Genomic DNA, 14,455 nt, shown 5'->3' on the forward strand with positions numbered 1-14,455 from the left:
CACACATTGTGTGGACCCACAAATTCATTTAAGATGATAGTCCAGCTTGGGTGGATAGGTTTCACCAGAGTTATGAGCTTTTATTCTAACTCTCAGCTTGGGTTGGCCACACTTTGTGTGTACCCACAAATTAATTTAAGATGATAGTCCAGCTTGGGTGGATAGGTTTCAACAGAGTTATGAGCTTTCATTCTAACTCTTGGCTTGGGTTGGCCACACATTGTGTGGACCCACAAATTAATTTAAGATGATAGGTTTCACCAGAGTTATGAGCTTTTATTCTAACTCTTGGCTTGGGTTGGCCACACATTGTGTGGACCCACAAATTAAATTAAGATGATAGGTTTCACCAGAGTTATGAGCTTTTATTCTAACTCTTGGCTTGGGTTGGCCACACATTGTGTGGACCCACAAATTAATTTAAGATGATAGGTTTCACCAGAGTTTTAAGCTTTTATCATGACTCATGGGCTTGGGCTTAACCACCAGATTTGGCGGTGACCAAGTTCTGGGGTCTAGGAGTGAGATGTTATGGTTCGGTTGAAAGTGTCTAGCATGGATTGAGCCCCTGGGGGTGTGAGTGGGGTGGGCGAGCCTTCTATGTAATTCAGTGTCGTCAGTGTTTCTTGCCCTGCCCTGTCATGCTGGAAAACGTGGTTGGCTCCTTCATTCACATCAGTCTTCAGCTTACCTTGAAGGTTACCGGTTTCTAGGAGCTCTTTCTCTGTGAAGAGATGCAGGCAGGGCTGTGGATTTCACTCTTTGATCCCTCTTGGGGAAGTCTACGGAGAGCTTGGGCAATGCTCTCGCTCTCTGGAAGTAAAGGGTCGGCTGTTGCAAGACGGTCTAAAATTTCTATTGTGAGCTGTAGTTGGGCATCTGGACTGGTTGCTAGGCTGTTCTGTAGTAGTGGGTTTAGAGACTGGGTCAATCTCAGTCCTTGCTGGACTGGGGGAGAAGTGCCCACTCCTCCGAGAAGGTCGGGGCTAGATCTGATTCAGTCTCCTTGCTCACTGCTCCGGTTCTTCCTGGCAGTTGGTCTAGAAGCTTAATTATGGCTTACAGTGGGAATGGTAGATTTTCTTATAACTGTTCATTCTTTCTTCCTGGGAATACAGACTTGCTTTTGGAATGGTTTTTAGTTGTTCTTGGTTGGCGTATGAGGGCACCATATTACAGTCAACAAACTCTTTGGCCAGGCCAAAATCAATACTCTCTATTCTTGGGTCAGACTTTAGGTATTGGGTCAGAATCCTTCTTTCCTTAGGGGGGAAAAGGGTCTTGATACTTGCCGCTCCCACAAAATGGTAATACTTCAACGCATTGGCTAACTTCACACGATATCTGTTCATTACGACAACGCCAAATTCCTCAGTTTTGCCGCTTATGTTTTCATGTGATTCCAAAGCTTATCTTTATATTGTAGCTGGCGAGATGACCATCAAGGCTGAAGTATGGCAACAGTGTGCTGTTTGAGAGTAAACGGAGAGGTATGTATCAAATTCAGTCTATAAATGCTGTAATCTGTGGGACATTTTAAGTGAAACTTTTTTGTGTATCAAGCTTTTATGCGGAGTTCCACCCAAAAATTTAACTTCTCCTTTAAGTGACCGTGAGCCCCTTGACATGACACATTTGGAAAACGAGGAAACTGTCAACAGGGGCCCAGAAGTGATGTCTCATGTCATTTCTGGGTCAGCAGCGGGGAGGAGGGGGAGAGCAGATGTGCACCTATGCCAGTCTCAAACCTGCAGATCAGCAAGCTGAGCCCGGGATACTTGGGGTAGGTGTACAGGGTGTGGAGCATTTCGTGGCAGCTCAAGCAGTGTGTGGGGGTGTGTTTTGTTGGCCTTGGCGACCGGACGCCTGTGGTTTTTTGAGCCATTAAACATGAGGAAAGTACAGAGGCCGCCATTGCTGAAGTCTGATTTTGAGAAGGTTTGTTCTGGCCATCTGGTGCTTTTGCCTCAACACTTTTAAGTGTCCTGAGAAATATACAATTCCAACAATCACAGAATGCTTGTTTTCAGACTAACTTTTTAAAGCCAAATTAGCCAGGCAACAAGTCCATTAGTTCCTGTACTGTTCAGTATGCCATTGCAAAGTGGAAGTGAAGCAAAAAACATCAATATGTTCCCAGTATGGAATTATCTAGGGTGGTTTTTATTTTATATATTTAAGCATAGGAAACCATAGCGCAGGGATATACAATTAGCGTACCTCCAGCTGTTGCAAAACTACAAGTCCTATCATGCCTTTTCCTCTGGGTGTCATGCTTGTGGCTGTGAGTCTTGCTATGCCTCATGCGACTTGTAGTTCTGCAACAGTTGGAGGTCCACTAATTGCATATCCCTGCCATAGAGGCTTCTATTATGGGTTTCTCCTGGAAGTTTCAGTTGCTAGGCTGTCATACCAATACTCTTAACCAGGACAAGTATGCAGAAAGACTTCTAGACTTTCATGATCTTCACACTGAAGCCAGGTGTTGAGCATAACAGCAGGTCAATAATTTTGGGTCGGCAGTGAGCCTTTTTTATGACATGTTTAAACTTTGTATTTTTAATCTCTACCTCAAATTTTATCTCTTGTAGACATGTTGCCATTGAAAATGTTATCTTTTCCATTATTGGAAGCCTTGACCACTTCAAGCAAGTTGAAGGCTGAACACTCCAAGCATGATGGAATCCATTCTCTTGCCTGCAGCATTAGTGGATGGTGGGTACCAAGAAAACGCATTAGGATGATGGTCCAGCTTGGTTTGCTAGGTTTCACCAGAGTTATGAGCTTTAATTCTAACTCTTGGCTTGGCCACACACTGTGTGGACCCACAAATAAATCTAGGATGATAGTCCAGCTTGGTTTGCTAGGTTTCACCAGAGTTATGAGCTTTTATTCTAACTCTTGGGTTAGCCACACATTGTGTGGACCCACAAATTCATTTAGGATGATGGCATAGCTTAGTTTGCCAGGTTTCACCAGAGTTATGAGCTTTTAATCATAACTCTATCATAACCCTTAGATTTTGGGGTCTAAGAGCAAAGTTCTTGTTCTGTGGGAAGTCCCTGGGTAGGAATTTGCTCCTAGGTTGTGGGTTGAGCTTTGTTGGAGCAGGGCAGGGCACTGCAACACTGCTACTTCAGACTCAGTTGGCCTCTTTAATCCACATTTTGCGCTTCCCTTGCAGGTTACCGGTTTCTAGGAGCTTTATTCTGCCATGTACAGGGATGGGTTTGCAGAGCATTTATTTTACTCTGAAACCTCTTGGGAAAGTCTACAGAGAACCCCCGTTCTCTACAAGTAAAGGGTCTGTTGTTCTGAGACTGTTTCACCAGAGTTATGAGCTTTTATTCTAACTCTTGGCTTGGGTTAGCCACACATTGTGTGGACCCACAAATTATTTTAGGATGATGGTCCAGCTTGGTTTGCTAGGTTTCACCAGAGTTATGAGCTTTAATTCTAACTCTTGGCTTGGCCACACACTGTGTGGACCCACAAATAAATCTAGGATGATAGTCCAGCTTGGTTTGCTAGGTTTCACCAGAGTTATGAGCTTTTATTCTAACTCTTGACTTGGGTTACCCACACATTGTGTGGACCCACAAATTCATTTAGGATGATGGCATAGCTTAGTTTGTCAGGTTTCACCAGAGTTATGAGCTTTTAATCATAACTCTATCATAACCCTTAGATTTTGGGGTCTAAGAGCAAAGTTCTTGTTCTGTCGGAAGTCCCTGGGTAGGAATTTGCTCCTAGGTTGTGGGTTGAGCTTTGTTGGAGCAGGGCAGGGCACTGCAACACTGCTACTTCAGACTCAGTTGGCCTCTTTAATCCACATTTTGCGCTTCCCTTGCAGGTTTACCGGTTTCTAGGAGCTTTATTCTGCCATGTACAGGGATGGGTGGCAGAGCATTTATTTTACTCTGAAACCTCTTGGGAAAGTCTACAGAGAACCCCCGTTCTCTACAAGTAAAGGGTCTGTTGTTCTGAGACTGTTTCACCAGAGTTATGAGCTTTTATTCTAACTCTTGGCTTGGGTTAGCCACACATTGTGTGGACCCACAAATTAATTTAGGATGATGGTCCAGCTTGGTTTGCTAGGTTTCACCAGAGTTATGAGCTTCAATTCTAACTCTTGGCTTGGCCACACACTGTGTGGACCCACAAATAAATCTAGGATGATAGTCCAGCTTGGTTTGCTAGGTTTCACCAGAGTTATGAGCTTTTATTCTAACTCTTGACTTGGGTTACCCACACATTGTGTGGACCCACAAATTCATTTAGGATGATGGCATAGCTTAGTTTGTCAGGTTTCACCAGAGTTATGAGCTTTTAATCATAACTCTATCATAACCCTTAGATTTTGGGGTCTAAGAGCAAAGTTCTTGTTCTGTCGGAAGTCCCTGGGTAGGAATTTGCTCCTAGGTTGTGGGTTGAGCTTTGTTGGAGCAGGGCAGGGCACTGCAACACTGCTACTTCAGACTCAGTTGGCCTCTTTAATCCACATTTTGTGCTTCCCTTGCAGGTTACCGGTTTCTAGGAGCTTTATTCTGCCATGTACAGGGATGGGTTTGCAGAGCATTTATTTTACTCTGAAACCTCTTGGGAAAGTCTACAGAGAACCCCCGTTCTCTACAAGTAAAGGGTCTGTTGTTCTGAGACTGTTTCACCAGAGTTATGAGCTTTTATTCTAACTCTTGGCTTGGGTTAGCCACACATTGTGTGGACCCACAAATTAATTTAGGATGATGGTCCAGCTTGGTTTGCTAGGTTTCACCAGAGTTATGAGCTTTAATTCTAACTCTTGGCTGCACACTGTGTGGACCCACAAATAAATCTAGGATGATAGTCCAGCTTGGTTTGCTAGGTTTCACCAGAGTTATGAGCTTTTAATCATAACTCTATCCTAACCCCTGGATTTTGGGGTCTAAGCGCAAAGTTCTTGTTCTGTCAGAAGTCCCTGGGTAGAAATTTGCTCCTAGGTTGTGGGTTGAGCTTTGTTGTAGCAGGGCACTGCAACACTGCTACTTCAGACTCAGTTGGCCTCTTTAATCCACATTTTGCGCTACCCTTGCAGGTTACCGGTTTCTAGGAGCTTTTTTCTGCCATGTACAGGGATGGGTGGCTTAGCATTTATTTTACTCTGAAACCTGTTGGGAAAGTCTACAGAGAGCCCCCGCTCTCTGCAAGTAAAGGGTCTGCTGTTCTGAGACGGACTAGGGGCTCAATCATGGCTCATGATGGGAATGGGAGGATTATCTTTGACTGCACATCCTTTCTTCCTGGGGATACAGAGTGTTTATTTGGAATGCTCCTGGGTGTTTCTTGGTTAGAGTATAAGGGCACCATACTAGAGTCAACAAATTCTTTGGACCAGGCCATCATCAATACTCCTATTCTTGGGTCAGACTTTTTGGTATTGTGTTAGAATACTTATGCCCTTAGGGGAAAAGGTCTAACATGTGTCATTCCCATTTAACACCAATAGGTTTAAATGGTTGGTTTTACTGTTAAGCTCCACTAAGGCAGAGTTTAACAGATTGCACATTATTTTGTTCTCGGGGCACTTTAGCCCCATGTAGAGTATTTCCTTGTAGATCCATGAAGCCTATTCTAGTGGTGTTTCTACACAATACCAGCGATTCCCCTTCACTGGTCATTTTATGGCCGCCCAGGTGCAGTGAAGAATGCAAATTATTTTCTGGTTGCAGGCTTTGGTCCTAATGGCGCAGCATTTGTTTTAACTCAGTTAGACCATAGAGCAGGGATTTTTATTTATGCATTCTCAGCCAGGAAAGCATTTCATGGTTTTACCATGTCTGTCACATCCATGTGAACCGGGCCTTACAGTGGAGTTAATGTTATAACTTGTTTCAAAGGCCTTTATCCTTTTTGTGTTTTCAATGTTACTTCCATTTCATTCAGATATCTTTCTATTGTAGCTGGCGAAATGACCATCAAGGCTGAAGTATGGCAACACTGTGCTGTTTGAGAGTAAACTGAGAGGTATGTATCAAATTCAGTCTATAAATGCTGTATCCTGTGGCACATTTAAGTGAAACTTTTTTTGTGTACCAAGCGTTTAAGCGGAGTTCCACCCAAAAATGAAACTTCTGCTTTAAGTGAACGTGACCCCCTTGACATGTAACATTTAAAAAAACTGGGGAAACTGTCAACACTGGCCCGGAAAAGATGTCGCATGTCATTTCTGGGTCATCAGCAAGGAGGGGGAAGTGCACCTATGCCAGTCTCAGGCCTGCAGATCAGCAAGCGGAGCCGGGGTTACTTGGGGTAGGTGCGTGGGGCATTTTGTGGCAGCTCAAGCAGTGTGTGGGGGTGTGTTTTGTTGGCCTTGACGCCTGTGGTTTGTCGAGCCCTTAAACATGAGGAAAGTACAGAGGCCGCCATTGCTGAAGTCTGATTTTGAGAAGGCTTGTTCTGGCCATCTGGTGCTTTTGCCTCAACACTTTGAGTGTCCTGAGAAATATAGAATTCCAAAAATCATAGAATGCTTGTTTTCAGACTAACTTTTTAAAGCCAAATTAGCCAGGCAACAAGTCCATTAGTTCCTTTACTGTTCAATATGCCATTGCAAAGTGGAAGTGAAGCAAAAAACATCAATATGCTCCCAGTATGGCATTATCTAGCATGGATTTTATTTTATATTAAGCATAGGAAATCATGCCTCTGTCTCTGGGTGTCATGCTTGTGGCTGTGAGTCTTGCTATGCCTGATGGGACTTGTTGTTCTGAAACAGTTTGGCGGTCCACTAATTGCATATCCTTGCCATAGAGGCTTCTATTATGGGTTTCTCCTGGAAGTTTCAGTTACTTGGCTGTCATACCGATACTCTTAACCAGGACAAGTATGCAGAGAGACTTCTAGACTTTCTTGATCTGGAACACATGAAGCCAGGTGTTGAGCATAACAGCAGGTCAATCATTTTGGGTCGGCAGTGAGTCTTTTTCATGATATGTTTAAACTTTGTATTTTTAACCTCCACCTCAAATTTTATCTCTTGTAGACAAGTTGCAATTGAAAATATTATCTTTTCCATTATTGGAAGCCTTGACCACTTCAAGCAAGTTGAAGGCAGAACACTCCAAGCATGATGGAATCCCTTCTCTTGTCCGGCAGCATTAGTGGATGGTGAGTACCAAGAAAACATATTAGGATGATAGTCCAGCTTGGGTGGATAGGTGTCACCAGAGTTATGAGCTTTTATTCTAACTCTTGGCTTGGGTTAGCCACACATTGTGTGGACCCACAAATTCATTTAAGACGATAGTCCAGCTTGGGTGGATAGGTTTCACCAGAGTTATGAGCTTTTATTCTAACTCTTGGCTTGGGTTGGCCACACATTGTGTGGACCCACAAATTAATTTAAGATGATAGGTTTCACCAGAGTTATGAGCTTTTATTCTAACTCTTGGCTTGGGTTAGCCACACATTGTGTGGACCCACAAATTAATTTAAGATGATAGTCCAGCTTGGGTGGATAGGTGTCACCAGAGTTATGAGCTTTTATTCTAACTCTTGGCTTGGGTTAGCCACACATTGTGTGGACCCACAAATTCATTTAAGATGATAGTCCAGCTTGGGTGGATAGGTTTCACCAGAGTTATGAGCTTTTATTCTAACTCTCGGCTTGGGTTGGCCACACTTTGTGTGTACCCACAAATTAATTTAAGATGATAGTCCAGCTTGGGTGGATAGGTTTCACCAGAGTTATGAGCTTTCATTCTAACTCTTGGTTTGGGTTGGCCACACATTGTGTGGACCCACAAATTCATTTAAGATGATAGGTTTCACCAGAGTTATGAGCTGTTATTCTAACTCTTGGCTTGGGTTAGCCACACATTGTGTGGACCCACAAATTAATTTAAGATGATATTCCAGCTTGGGTGGATAGGTTTCACCAGAGTTATGAGCTTTCATTCTAACTCTTGGCTTGGGTAGGCCACACATTGTGTGGACCCACAAATTAATTTAAGATGATAGGTTTCACCAGAGTTTTAAGCTTTTACCATGACTCATGGGCTTGGGCTTAACCACCAGATTTGGCGGTGACCAAGTTCTGGGGTCTAGGAGTGAGATGTTATGGTTCGGTTGAAAGTGTCTAGCATGGATTGAGCCCCTGGGGGTGTGAGTGGGGTGGGCGAGCCTTCTATGTAATTCAGTGTCGACAGTGTTTCTTGCCCTGCCCTGTCATGCTGGAAAACGTGGTTGGCTCCTTCATTCACATCAGTCTTCAGCTTACCTTGAAGGTTACCGGTTTCTAGGAGCTCTTTCTCTGTGAAGAGATGCAGGCAGGGCTGTGGATTTCACTCTTTGATCCCTCTTGGGGAAGTCTACGGAGAGCTTGGGCAATGCTCTCGCTCTCTGGAAGTAAAGGGTCGGCTGTTGCAAGACGGTCTAAAATTTCTATTGTGAGCTGTAGTTGGGCATCTGGACTGGTTGCTAGGCTGTTCTGTAGTAGTGGGTTTAGAGACTGGGTCAATCTCAGTCCTTGCTGGACTGGGGGAGAAGTGCCCACTCCTCCGAGAAGGTCGGGGCTAGATCTGATTCAGTCTCCTTGCTCACTGCTCCGGTTCTTCCTGGCAGTTGGTCTAGAAGCTTAATTATGGCTTACAGTGGGAATGGTAGATTTTCTTATAACTGTTCATTCTTTCTTCCTGGGAATACAGACTTGCTTTTGGAATGGTTTTTAGTTGTTCTTGGTTGGCGTATGAGGGCACCATATTACAGTCAACAAACTCTTTGGCCAGGCCAAAATCAATACTCTCTATTCTTGGGTCAGACTTTAGGTATTGGGTCAGAATCCTTCTTTCCTTAGGGGGGAAAAGGGTCTTGATACTTGCCGCTCCCACAAAATGGTAATACTTCAACGCATTGGCTAACTTCACACGATTTCACTTGTCAATATCTGTTCATTACGACAACGCCAAATTCCTCAGTTTTGCCGCTTATGTTTTCATGTGATTCCAAAGCTTATCTTTATATTGTAGCTGGCGAGATGACCATCAAGGCTGAAGTATGGCAACAGTGTGCTGTTTGAGAGTAAACGGAGAGGTATGTATCAAATTCAGTCTATAAATGCTGTAATCTGTGCGACATTTTTAGTGAAACTTTTTTGTGTATCAAGCTTTTATGCGGAGTTCCACCCAAAAATTGAACTTCTCCTTTAAGTGACCGTGAGCCCCTTGATATGACACATTTGGAAAACGAGGAAACTGTCAACAGGGGCCCGGAAGTGATGTCTCATGTCATTTCTGGGTCAGCAGCAGGGAGGAGGGGGAGAGCCGATGTGCACCTATGCCAGTCTCAAACCTGCAGATCAGCAAGCTTAGCCCGGGATACTTGGGGTAGGTGTACAGGGTGTGGAGCATTTCGTGGCAGCTCAAGCAGTGTGTGGGGGTGTGTTTTGTTGGCCTTGGCGACCGGACGCCTGTGTTTTTTTTGAGCCATTAAACATGAGGAAAGTACAGAGGCCGCCATTGCTGAAGTCTGATTTTGAGAAGGTTTGTTCTGGCCATCTGGTGCTTTTGCCTCAACACTTTGAGTGTCCTGAGAAATATAAAATTCCAAAAATCATAGAATGCTTGTTTTCAGACTAACTTTTTAAAGCCAAATTAGCCAGGCAACAAGTCCATTAGTTCCTTTACTGTTCAATATGCCATTGCAAAGTGGAAGTGAAGCAAAAAACATCAATATGCTCCCAGTATGGCATTATCTAGCATGGTTTTTATTTTATATTAAGCATAGGAAACCATAGTGCAGGGATATGCAATTAGCAGACCTCCAGCTGTTGCAAAACTAAAAATCCCATCATGCCTCTGTCTCTGGGTGTCATGCTTGTGGCTGTGAGTCTTGCTATGCCTGATGGGACTTGTTGTTCTGAAACAGTTTGGCGGTCCACTAATTGCATATCCTTGCCATAGAGGCTTCTATTATGGGTTTCTCCTGGAAGTTTCAGTTACTTGGCTGTCATACCGATACTCTTAACCGGGACAAGTATGCAGAGAGACTTCTAGACTTTCTTGATCTGGAACACATGAAGCCAGGTGTTGAGCATAACAGCAGGTCAATCATTTTGGGTCGTCAGTGAGTCTTTTTCATGATATGTTTAAACTTTGTATTTTTAACCTCCACCTCAAATTTTATCTCTTGTAGACAAGTTGCAATTGAAAATATTATCTTTTCCATTATTGGAAGCCTTGACCACTTCAAGCAAGTTGAAGGCAGAACACTCCAAGCATGATGGAATCCCTTCTCTTGTCCGGCAGCATTCGTGGATGGTGAGTACCAAGAAAACATATTAGGATGATAGTCCAGCTTGGGTGGATAGGTTTCACCAGAGTTATGAGCTTTTATTCTAACTCTTGGCTTGGGTTGGCCACACTTTGTGTGTACCCACAAATTAATTTAAGACGATAGTCCAGCTTGGGTGGATAGGTTTCACCAGAGTTATGAGCTTTTATTCTAACTCTTGGCTTGGGTTGGCCACACATTGTGTGGACCCACAAATTAATTTAAGATGATAGTCCAGCTTGGGTGGATAGGTGTCACCAGAGTTATGAGCTTTCATTCTAACTCTTGGCTTGGGTTGGCCACACATTGTGTGGACCCACAAATTAATTTAAGATGATAGGTTTCACCAGAGTTATGAGCTTTCATTCTAACTCTTGGCTTGGGTTAGCCACACATTGTGTGGACCCACAAATTAATTTAAGATGATAGTCCAGCTTGGGTGGATAGGTGTCACCAGAGTTATGAGCTTTTATTCTAACTCTTGGCTTGGGTTAGCCACACATTGTGTGGACCCACAAATTCATTTAAGATGATAGTCCAGCTTGGGTGGATAGGTTTCACCAGAGTTATGAGCTTTTATTCTAACTCTCGGCTTGGGTTGGCCACACTTTGTGTGTACCCACAAATTAATTTAAGATGATAGTCCAGCTTGGGTGGATAGGTTTCAACAGAGTTATGAGCTTTCATTCTAACTCTTGGCTTGGGTTGGCCACACATTGTGTGGACCCACAAATTAAATTAAGATGATAGGTTTCACCAGAGTTATGAGCTTTTATTCTAACTCTTGGCTTGGGTTGGCCACACATTGTGTGGACCCACAAATTAATTTAAGATGATAGGTTTCACCAGAGTTTTAAGCTTTTATCATGACTCATGGGCTTGGGCTTAACCACCAGATTTGGCGGTGACCAAGTTCTGGGGTCTAGGAGTGAGATGTTATGGTTCGGTTGAAAGTGTCTAGCATGGATTGAGCCCCTGGGGGTGTGAGTGGGGTGGGCGAGCCTTCTATGTAATTCAGTGTCGTCAGTGTTTCTTGCCCTGCCCTGTCATGCTGGAAAACGTGGTTGGCTCCTTCATTCACATCAGTCTTCAGCTTACCTTGAAGGTTACCGGTTTCTAGGAGCTCTTTCTCTGTGAAGAGATGCAGGCAGGGCTGTGGATTTCACTCTTTGATCCCTCTTGGGGAAGTCTACGGAGAGCTTGGGCAATGCTCTCGCTCTCTGGAAGTAAAGGGTCGGCTGTTGCAAGACGGTCTAAAATTTCTATTGTGAGCTGTAGTTGGGCATCTGGACTGGTTGCTAGGCTGTTCTGTAGTAGTGGGTTTAGAGACTGGGTCAATCTCAGTCCTTGCTGGACTGGGGGAGAAGTGCCCACTCCTCCGAGAAGGTCGGGGCTAGATCTGATTCAGTCTCCTTGCTCACTGCTCCGGTTCTTCCTGGCAGTTGGTCTAGAAGCTTAATTATGGCTTACAGTGGGAATGGTAGATTTTCTTATAACTGTTCATTCTTTCTTCCTGGGAATACAGACTTGCTTTTGGAATGGTTTTTAGTTGTTCTTGGTTGGCGTATGAGGGCACCATATTACAGTCAACAAACTCTTTGGCCAGGCCAAAATCAATACTCTCTATTCTTGGGTCAGACTTTAGGTATTGGGTCAGAATCCTTCTTTCCTTAGGGGGGAAAAGGGTCTTGATACTTGCCGCTCCCACAAAATGGTAATACTTCAACGCATTGGCTAACTTCACACGATATCTGTTCATTACGACAACGCCAAATTCCTCAGTTTTGCCGCTTATGTTTTCATGTGATTCCAAAGCTTATCTTTATATTGTAGCTGGCGAGATGACCATCAAGGCTGAAGTATGGCAACAGTGTGCTGTTTGAGAGTAAACGGAGAGGTATGTATCAAATTCAGTCTATAAATGCTGTAATCTGTGGGACATTTTAAGTGAAACTTTTTTGTGTATCAAGCTTTTATGCGGAGTTCCACCCAAAAATTTAACTTCTCCTTTAAGTGACCGTGAGCCCCTTGACATGACACATTTGGAAAACGAGGAAACTGTCAACAGGGGCCCAGAAGTGATGTCTCATGTCATTTCTGGGTCAGCAGCGGGGAGGAGGGGGAGAGCAGATGTGCACCTATGCCAGTCTCAAACCTGCAGATCAGCAAGCTGAGCCCGGGATACTTGGGGTAGGTGTACAGGGTGTGGAGCATTTCGTGGCAGCTCAAGCAGTGTGTGGGGGTGTGTTTTGTTGGCCTTGGCGACCGGACGCCTGTGGTTTTTTGAGCCATTAAACATGAGGAAAGTACAGAGGCCGCCATTGCTGAAGTCTGATTTTGAGAAGGTTTGTTCTGGCCATCTGGTGCTTTTGCCTCAACACTTTTAAGTGTCCTGAGAAATATACAATTCCAACAATCACAGAATGCTTGTTTTCAGACTAACTTTTTAAAGCCAAATTAGCCAGGCAACAAGTCCATTAGTTCCTGTACTGTTCAGTATGCCATTGCAAAGTGGAAGTGAAGCAAAAAACATCAATATGTTCCCAGTATGGAATTATCTAGGGTGGTTTTTATTTTATATATTTAAGCATAGGAAACCATAGCGCAGGGATATACAATTAGCGTACCTCCAGCTGTTGCAAAACTACAAGTCCTATCATGCCTTTTCCTCTGGGTGTCATGCTTGTGGCTGTGAGTCTTGCTATGCCTCATGCGACTTGTAGTTCTGCAACAGTTGGAGGTCCACTAATTGCATATCCCTGCCATAGAGGCTTCTATTATGGGTTTCTCCTGGAAGTTTCAGTTGCTAGGCTGTCATACCAATACTCTTAACCAGGACAAGTATGCAGAAAGACTTCTAGACTTTCATGATCTTCACACTGAAGCCAGGTGTTGAGCATAACAGCAGGTCAATAATTTTGGGTCGGCAGTGAGCCTTTTTTATGACATGTTTAAACTTTGTATTTTTAATCTCTACCTCAAATTTTATCTCTTGTAGACATGTTGCCATTGAAAATGTTATCTTTTCCATTATTGGAAGCCTTGACCACTTCAAGCAAGTTGAAGGCTGAACACTCCAAGCATGATGGAATCCATTCTCTTGCCTGCAGCATTAGTGGATGGTGGGTACCAAGAAAACGCATTAGGATGATGGTCCAGCTTGGTTTGCTAGGTTTCACCAGAGTTATGAGCTTTAATTCTAACTCTTGGCTTGGCCACACACTGTGTGGACCCACAAATAAATCTAGGATGATAGTCCAGCTTGGTTTGCTAGGTTTCACCAGAGTTATGAGCTTTTATTCTAACTCTTGGGTTAGCCACACATTGTGTGGACCCACAAATTCATTTAGGATGATGGCATAGCTTAGTTTGCCAGGTTTCACCAGAGTTATGAGCTTTTAATCATAACTCTATCATAACCCTTAGATTTTGGGGTCTAAGAGCAAAGTTCTTGTTCTGTGGGAAGTCCCTGGGTAGGAATTTGCTCCTAGGTTGTGGGTTGAGCTTTGTTGGAGCAGGGCAGGGCACTGCAACACTGCTACTTCAGACTCAGTTGGCCTCTTTAATCCACATTTTGCGCTTCCCTTGCAGGTTACCGGTTTCTAGGAGCTTTATTCTGCCATGTACAGGGATGGGTTTGCAGAGCATTTATTTTACTCTGAAACCTCTTGGGAAAGTCTACAGAGAACCCCCGTTCTCTACAAGTAAAGGGTCTGTTGTTCTGAGACTGTTTCACCAGAGTTATGAGCTTTTATTCTAACTCTTGGCTTGGGTTAGCCACACATTGTGTGGACCCACAAATTATTTTAGGATGATGGTCCAGCTTGGTTTGCTAGGTTTCACCAGAGTTATGAGCTTTAATTCTAACTCTTGGCTTGGCCACACACTGTGTGGACCCACAAATAAATCTAGGATGATAGTCCAGCTTGGTTTGCTAGGTTTCACCAGAGTTATGAGCTTTTATTCTAACTCTTGACTTGGGTTACCCACACATTGTGTGGACCCACAAATTCATTTAGGATGATGGCATAGCTTAGTTTGTCAGGTTTCACCAGAGTTATGTGCTTTTAATCATAACTCTATCATAACCCTTAGATTTTGGGGTCTAAGAGCAAAGTTCTTGTTCTGTCGGAAGTCCCTGGGTAGG

At 43.7% G+C, this 14,455-nt stretch overlaps 1 long non-coding RNA gene across 23 annotated transcripts in view; it reads left to right on the forward strand.

The window, feature by feature from the left end:
- The window catches only part of LOC120947114, a 68,656-nt gene that overhangs the window by 39,516 nt on the left and 14,685 nt on the right, over positions 1 to 14,455 (forward strand). For 17 of the 23 annotated variants that reach the window (XR_005750825.1, XR_005750829.1, XR_005750843.1 and 14 more), the window contains 8 exons: positions 1,427 to 1,490; positions 2,592 to 2,715; positions 5,940 to 6,003; positions 7,022 to 7,146; positions 9,006 to 9,069; positions 10,171 to 10,295; positions 12,142 to 12,205; positions 13,307 to 13,430. This is a non-coding gene — a long non-coding RNA (uncharacterized LOC120947114). The remainder of the gene's footprint in view (positions 1 to 1,426; positions 1,491 to 2,591; positions 2,716 to 5,939; positions 6,004 to 7,021; positions 7,147 to 9,005; positions 9,070 to 10,170; positions 10,296 to 12,141; positions 12,206 to 13,306; positions 13,431 to 14,455) is intronic. The other 6 variants (XR_005750837.1, XR_005750832.1, XR_005750834.1 and 3 more) reach the window with 6 other exon arrangements.

Source organism: Rana temporaria, chromosome 8 (assembly GCF_905171775.1).
Source record: "Rana temporaria chromosome 8, aRanTem1.1, whole genome shotgun sequence".
NCBI lineage: Eukaryota > Metazoa > Chordata > Amphibia > Anura > Ranidae > Rana > Rana temporaria.